We start from the raw sequence: 8,636 nt of genomic DNA on the forward strand, positions 1-8,636 counted from the left end.
AAATGACTTGAAGATATATTAACGAATCGATCTTTGTTCTTTCAGCCATCCAGATCGAGCAAATCTTCAGGCAAAAGGACGAAACGAGGCCCGAACAAAAAGTTGAAGGAGGGCGTAAAGTACAATATCGAGGCAGTCCGACCTAATGGCGAACCATTAGCGCCTAAGAAGATTGCGGACAAGTTCGTTCGTCAGTGCGGAGTTCTTGTGAAGAACCAACTCCCGATCTCCCTTCAAGAATGGAGAGAGCCAGCAAAAGACAAAAGACAAAAAGGCAAAGAGGACGCTGCTCCACGTCCAGATGTTACTTTTGTCGACAAGAATCAAAAAGATCTGCTTTGGGATACTCTCATGGAACATTTCACCCTACCAGATCATTTCACAGAAGCAGATGTGCAGAAAGTCAAGGACGCTGCTCTTAGGAAGATGGCGGTTGCATTCAAGAACCACAAGAATCGTGAATGGGACAAGTACGTCAAGGGAGGAAGGAAGACTCCAGTATTCGAGGGAACACTAGAGAACCAATGTGCTCATTGGGACGATTTCGTGAAATTCAAGGATTCGGAATTAGCTAAGGAACGGTCGAGAATAAACAAGAAGAATGCCGAAAAAAGGATAAGTTCCATAAGCTGGGGCCAGGTGGCTATGCGGTGGCAATGCCTAAGTGGGATAAGTCTGAGAAAGAGATGGAGGATGCAGGTGCCACTCCGGTTACTAAGAGCTGCCCCCCAGGGTCAGGACTTGGTTCTATGCGGATGGGGGGGAGTTGGACCCGAAGACAGGCATTGTTTCGACGAGGGCAAGTCTGAAGGGAGCCGACGATGCGATACTTGTTGCAATAGAAGAGGCACGATCGGGGGTGTTCCAGCCCAACAGAGAGAACGACGAGCTTACGCGTGCCCTGGTAAATCCTGAACACCCGGGAAGAACACGAGGCAAGGGCGCTATTCCGTGGTATGAGGGGTTTTCAGACTGGAACACCGACTACAGAACCCGTGTGAGAAAGAAGATTGCGGAGGAGAAGAAGAGGAAGATGGAGGAGGAGCAGAGGAAGCGGGACTATGAACGCCTTCAAGGCCTAGAAGCAAGTCAAGCGGAATTGGTAGTCAAATTCCAGCGGCAGCAGGAGCAGATCGACTCACTTACCCAGCAAAGGGGGTCTCAGCAGCTGCAGCAGCTAGCGAACGATCCAGCATTGGATAGCACCGCCCCATCCATGCCGAGAAGCAGCGCGGGTTCCACCCTGGACGATGCAATGCTGGGTAGATACCCCGTGGATGACATCACGGAGAACACTAGCTGCGAGCTACACGTCAAAATGAAGAACATATCCATGAAGGTGGCGGACGCCGTTGCTTTTACAAATCCCCCCGAGGCAACCTTCCATTGCAACCCGATTCCAGCGGGCTATGCTCGTGTCTTGGTTGATGAGGTGGTGGACTCATATTCGGAGCTAGAGCTTGACATTCCTGGAGGTGACGACGAGCGCTTTCTCGGAGACGCCAACCATCGTATCATCCTATGGAAAAAGGATTGCATCATCTTTCGAAGGACACCGACACCACGTCAGCCGACTCCTCATCGAAGTCCGCCACCGAGTCAGCAGTCTCCCACTCCTGCAAGTCCACCAAGTCCGGCAAAGTGTCAGGCCACTCCTCCTCCAAGTCCGGCAAAGTGTCAGGCCACTCCTCCTCCTCCAAGTCCGCCACAGCATCAGACGTCCACTCCTCCTCCAAGTCCGGCACAACCTCAAGCCACTCCTCCTCCAAGTCCGGCACAGCTTCAGGCGGCCACTCCTCCTCGTCCAACTCAGCCCCGTCAGCCGTCTCCGCCGCCTCAGCAATCGCAGAAGAGACACCCCGCAGCTATGATGCGTAGCGGTACGAGTCGAGGTAGTACAGAAAGTACAGGCAGAGGCAAGCGATATAAATATGGTCCAAGCCTCACGCCTCTTCCGCAGAGGGCTTATGACAGGTCCGAGGAGGAAATCGCAGCCATATCGAAGTCCGAGGTGGAAGCCCATTTTGCACCGAAACCGCCACCGCCGCCAAGGGAGAAAGTGCCTGAGGAAACGATTGACCACTTCATTCGTATGGTTCAACCACCAGCTCCCAAGCCTGTTGACACAGACTATGAGAGCCACATCAGGAAGTTAAATCGAGCACGTCTACGTAAGGAGGCGAGCTCGGGATCGAGCAAACAAGAAGCAGCTGTCAAAAAATGCGGAAAAACCATTCCCCAGCTGGGAGAACAGGCGGCGCAATCGATCCCCTCGCTTGTTGTGCCAACAACACGTGACAGTACGCGCGCCCAATATTATTGTGGGCAAACAGTTTACGTTCCTGAGGTGGGCAATGTGGTAATAACAGAGGACCATATAATGTAGGCTGAAGTTCTCAAAATCACTGTTGGACAACTCCTCGAGATTGAGCCCATGCCTGTGCTTAGAGAGGATGAAATAAAACGGAAATATATCCGGGGCCAACCTTTGGTCGAGCCAGACAAGGTCAAGAACCTCCCAACGAGAATGTATGAATTGCATCAATGGTACATGAACATTACCAAGATTTCCGATCGATTGTCCCTCATGGTGAATGTCAAGGAGGAGCATTACTTCCATGAGAAAGCTGTGTCCGTTGAGTATTCTGAACTGTTTCAGTTATACAATCAAGACACACTCGACAAATCTATCGTCAGTTGCTATTGTATGTAAGTGATTTCTTTCTGTAATTTAAGTCTCAAGCTAGCTGTAGTGATCCTTTTGATCAATCATTACCTGTAATTATCCTCACTATATTCTTTTCTGTGGTATTATATGCAGGATGGAGATGTATGAAATGAGAAAAGGTGGACGCTTTGGCATTGGGTTCATTGACCCAAACACCGTTAATGAATACACATGGAAAATAAATCCACGTCATCAAAAGGCCATAGAGGACAACATGCTAGAGTTCTTGAAGCACCTCAAATACAATGAAGATATACTACTTCCTTACAACTTCCAGTGAGTCACACTGTCTTGTACTACAAATTCTCTGTTTTTGCCTGCTAGCTAGCTACATGTTTTTGCTTACATATGCCCGCTTTATTAAGACATGCAAACGTGTGTGCATGCAGATTTCACTGGGTCTTGTGTATCATTAAAGTTGACGCCGGAACAGTTGAAATACTGGACTCACTACTCAAAGAAAAAACTGACTATAACATCTTGTTTGGGATAGTCAACAGGTAATTTCAATCATTATTAACTATATATCTCGTCCTATTTAGTTCGTCATTTCATGATATGAACTATTTAATAACTCCTTTATTCATTTTCTTTGTCGGCGGGCAGGGCTTGGGCAAGGTTCATCAGCGTCATGGAAGGCGAATGGAAAGAAAAGTTTAAATGGGGAAGACCCAAGGTAAGTAATTAAGTAGTACTAGCTAGCTAGCTAGCTGCCATCTCTTTAATTATCATGCTTAATTAATTATTATCTGATCAAATTCCATTCTCGTAAAGGCCCTGAAGCAGGCGCAGGGGACTGATCTGTGTGCATTCTGCGTTTGCGAGAACATTCGCATGATGGCGTCCAAAAGGAGCAGATCTCAAAGACAGGAATGGGTACGCTTGTCAAAACACTATTCACAATTTTTACACCATTATCGATATCTAGTCACACAACTAATACACATGCATATTGATCTCCTTCTTAACAGTTCAGAGAGGTGCGGGAGAAGCTCCTAGAAACGGAGCATGTAGAAGCACTTCAAGAGGAAATAGCGGGATTTTTGCTCGACCAGGTCATAAATCCGAAGGGAGAATACTATTACCCGCTACCGCCCCCATGAAAATCACTTCCAATTGTCATCGTGCTCCGAAGGCACCAATTAGGCTAATGCCACTGGCTCCAAAGGCAACATGCATATGTAGGAGAAATTGTATATAGCTATACATGTGTGTATGTGTGAATTAATTAATATGATGGTTTGTGAGACATTGATGATATATATATGCATGATTGGTTCTACAAGAAATTCTATATATATATATATATATATATATATATATATATATATGCATAACGTGTACAATGTGTAATATCCTAAAATACCAGCAAACGAAAAAGAATTAAAATGGAAACACAAAATTAAATGAAAAAGAAATCATAAAACTAAAAACCCCCCAAACCTTATAGTACCGGTTGGTCTTACCAATCGGTACTAAAGGGCTCCAGGCCCCTGGAGCTGGCTCGTGCCATGTGGTTTCCCTTTAGCACCGGTTCGTGCTGAACCGGTACTAAAGGGGGGGGGGCTTTAGTGCCCACACTTTAGTGCCGGTTATGGAACCGGCACTAAAGGGCCTTACGAACCGGTGCTATTGCCCGGTTCTGCACTAGTGAACCACAAATCCCGAGAAGGCTCGCTTTAGGCTTAGTTTTACTGTCCTCAATAGGAAGTCCAAGCGTAGACCAAAGGGAGGCGACCTACATTAGTGAAATGATAGATGATCTATGGTCTATTATGACCATACTATAACTATCTCATATGATAGTGATCAAATGAACAATAAGTTTAGTAAATATGTTCTCTCATGATAATATCTCAATAAACTAGAAGGTAATAACACATGTACATGGACCCCTTGGCTTGGGACGCAAGAAGCATATGTGTTAGGATTTTCTCCGCCTCCCGTCGGCGACCCCGCCAGTCTACCTCGTCTCTTATGGCCTTAGTGCCATGGGGGCATGGTGGATCCCGACGGGAGGGCTCTGTTTTAGGTGTTTTCTTGAGTTTTGTTGGGTTTGTGTCCTGTTCTGGAAGTTGTGAGGTTGGCGGCTCACTAAAGATGTAATAAGATTCTCCCCGCTTAGCCCTCGTCCTAGCGGTGCGTTTAATGTCTTCGGAGAGTGTGTGAATGTGTGTCTCTGGTGGCACAGGATTCGGTCAGCATTTGTCTTTGGTGGATCCTCTTGGATCCGGTCTTTGTTCGCCTACGTTCATGTGTCTAGAGGTTGGATCCTTCTGATCTACACTTCTCTTTATCCATGGCAGTTTTTGTTCTCATGCGCTAGTCCTATGGGACCTTAGCACGACATAAGGTTTGCCCGGCTCCGACAAGGGAGAGATGATGATGGTGGCATGCCTTCGGCTCGCTCTAGTGCTTGTAGTCGTTACAGGTCGTCTACAGAACCGAATATAATTTTTTACTTCTAGTATTCTTTGTACTACCTTGACAGTACATGAATAGACCAAAAAAAATCATGACTAGTGATAAGCGCTGGTGTGCCGGCCGAAACAGTTCGGCCGGTCGCGCCCCAACCATCAGATCCGCGAGCTTGGGCCATCAGATCTATTCCTCGTGCCCCCTCCCCCTGCATTGACTTCTTCTTCCTCTTCCTCTTCTTCTTCTTCTTCTTCTTCTTCTTCTTCTTCTTCTTCTTCTTCTTCTTCTTCTTCTTCTTCTTCTTCTTCTTCTTCTTCTTCTTCTTCTTCTTCTTCTTCTTCTTCTTCTTCTTCTTCTTCTTCTTCTTCACCGCGCCCCCACCCCAGCCGCTCCTGCTGCCAGCGACTACCCTTCTCACCTGGACCTCCTGCCCCTAGTCCCACGCAGCTGGATGCGCTCTCCATCCCCGTCGCCGCCGGGTGCCGTTGCCATCGCAACATCCGTACTCGCCCCCCGGTCTAGCAGAAAGCCTTCACCCCTCGTAGCAAAAAATGGCGCCGTCTTGAAGCACACCGGGACCCCCTGTCGTTGCAGCACCTAGCAACCGCCATCGTCGCTGCACTGTCGTGTCGCCGACGCAGCTCTCAACGTCGCCGCTCGCCGCCATTGGTGAGTCAGGTTGAAGCTTTTTATCTCATCGATTGAAGCCTTTTCTATGTCTGTTGAAACTTTTCTCGCAGATTGAAGCTTTCCACCGTACCATTGAAGCTTTTTTCACCTAAGCTTGAAGCCTTTTCACAAAGGATTGCAACTTTTTCACTTTGATTTGCCCTAGTTGAAGCTTCCACTGTTGATGATTGAAGCCTTTTCTTTATACGCTTGAAGCTTTTTTGTCAATGGTTGCAACACTCGTATTATGGTTGAAGTTTTCCTGTCAAAATGATTGCAATTCTTTTCCACTTGCGCGGTGCCGTGGTTGAAGCTTTCTCTATCTATGATTGAAGTTTTTGTGTCAAATGGTTGCAACTTTTCCTTGTTGGCAAGTCTGATTGAAGCTTTTCCTATCTACGGTTGAAGTTTTTTTCAACAACAAATGGAGTTGTTTTATGTGACAGTTGCAACACTTGCATAGGCGCGCGGTCCATCCACTAGTGCAGAACCGGGCAATAGCACCAGTTCGTAAGGCCCTTTAGTGCCGGTTCCGTAACCGGCACTAAAGTGTGGTCACTAAAGTCCCCCCCCCCTTTAGTACCGGTTCAGCACGAACCGGTGCTAAAGGGCAGCCACGTGGCACGAGCCAGCTCCGGGGGCCTGGAGCCCTTTAGTACCGGTTGGTAACACCAACCGGTACTATAAGGTTTGGGGGTTTTTTAGTTTTATGAATTCTTTTTCATTTAATTTTGTGTTTCCATTTTAATTCTTTTTCATTTGCTGGTATTTTACGATACTACACATTGTAAACGTTATATATATATATATATATATAAATAGAATTTCTAGTAGAACCAATCATCGAGTTTAACATGATTGTCATGATATTATAAGCGTTCATATATAACACCACAAAAGCAAATCACTTAAGTTCAGAACGAAGAACACGGACATGAAAGGACAAGTACTAATTAAGAGCAGCATGAAGAACTAGCTAAATCACTCCTGCTAGCTACTCTCTCTCTGGTAAAATAGTATAGAACATGTATAGCTCTCCTGATTGATCATACTGGAGCATGCCGATGAACCTGTCTCCTAATCGTGGGCTGCGCTTCTCATTGCTGCCCCTTAGTACTTCTCTGCGATCATTAACAATTTTTCTCCAATCTTTCACTATTAAGCATTCATCGCTTCTAGAAATCCTGAATGCATTCATGTGCAATGCAGAATATCTTGGCCTTAAGCTAACAATTGACATTTGACCTTTAGTCTCGATCCCCTGAGGCACAACTGTCATCGGGAGTCCCTGTTGAAGAACATCGTATAGTACTTAATTAATATACTTAGCAATGAAAGTTTAGCAAAAAAAATATGTATGCAAAATATGCACTGAGGACAAATAGTAAATATCTTACCATCATTCCTAAATAGATGTGACCGTAGTTCAATACCATCACTATTGGTCGCACGTTTTGAGTACTAACATTTCCAAGTGCAGGAAAAAAATTTGTCTTGACAGTATGAAGATCCTCAAGCCATGAAATATAATGACTTATCTCCTCGCAGTTTAGTTCAGCTCCGGGACAGTAGAAGGTCCTATCTACCAAGCGCCGGACATGTTTGGTTGAATGGAGATAAGCTGTCAATAGAAATTAGTTGTCAGTTATTTTTGAAATAAGCAATATCAAAGACAAAAATATATTTGAGAAGAACTCACATAATGGTAGAACTGGAGGCGTCTGCACATCGACCCATATGTCTCTATTACCTTCAATATCATCTTCTGGACGAATATCAAAGGTGATAACCATACCAGGCTCAAATGCATAAGCCTTGCATAGTGCTTGCCAAGTTTTGCATTCAAAATAGGTGTACGTGTGTGCATTGTATACTTTGACGTTGAAAGTATAACCATCATGCTCAGTTTTCAGATAAGCTCTCTTTACCTCCATAGTTTCCATATCTTTGAAACCTATCTTATCCAAGACAAAAATTCTTGCATGGCATGGGATGCGCTAGTAGAATAGTGAAAATTAAAAATTATAAGTCAGGCAAATGAAGCATATATAAGTCATGCTTAATTACGAAAACAGACTTGTCGTTATGACTTACTGTATCGAATTCGAAAGTCTCATCCAGCTTAATGCTGAATCGCCTACCATCAACAAGGAAATTTTTATCGCACTGGCCGCGCTCGTCTTCACAGTATGTGCACATACCGAAATTTTTTCCGTCGTCAGACGACATTTCCTATGTTCATATTAGGCGAAACATTAAACACTTACTAATTCAATTAATTCAACTACTTCTATTAATTCAACTAAACATTTACTAAAAATAAACTAGTTCTATCTATCTCTTTCTCAGACTTATCCCACTTAGGTGAAACATTAAACACTTATTACTATCTAACATTAATTAATATCTAGCCAATTCAAATATATATCTAACTATATTCATCTCTAACAATTGACATTACTATATATTTAACTTTTCTATCTAATTCATCTAACATTCGACATTAATCTAACATTTATATAAACTCAAAATATATAAAAACATTAAATAAACAGAAAACTCATTAACAAATAATATTTTAATTAGATAATTAAATCTCAGATACGACAATTTTCTTACTAAAAATAAACTAGTTATATTAATTATTTAACTAGTTCAAATCTCATATACTTAAATAAACTAGTTCGACAATTTTCTTACTAAAAATAAACTAGTTATATTAATTATTCAACTAGTTCAAATCTCACATACCTAGCTAATTAATATCTAATTAAATAAGTAAAAAATGTGTGTGTGTGTGTATGTGTGTAGTGTGTGTATG

This window comes from Triticum aestivum, chromosome 3B (assembly GCF_018294505.1).
Source record: "Triticum aestivum cultivar Chinese Spring chromosome 3B, IWGSC CS RefSeq v2.1, whole genome shotgun sequence".
Taxonomy (NCBI): Eukaryota; Viridiplantae; Streptophyta; class Magnoliopsida; order Poales; family Poaceae; genus Triticum; species Triticum aestivum.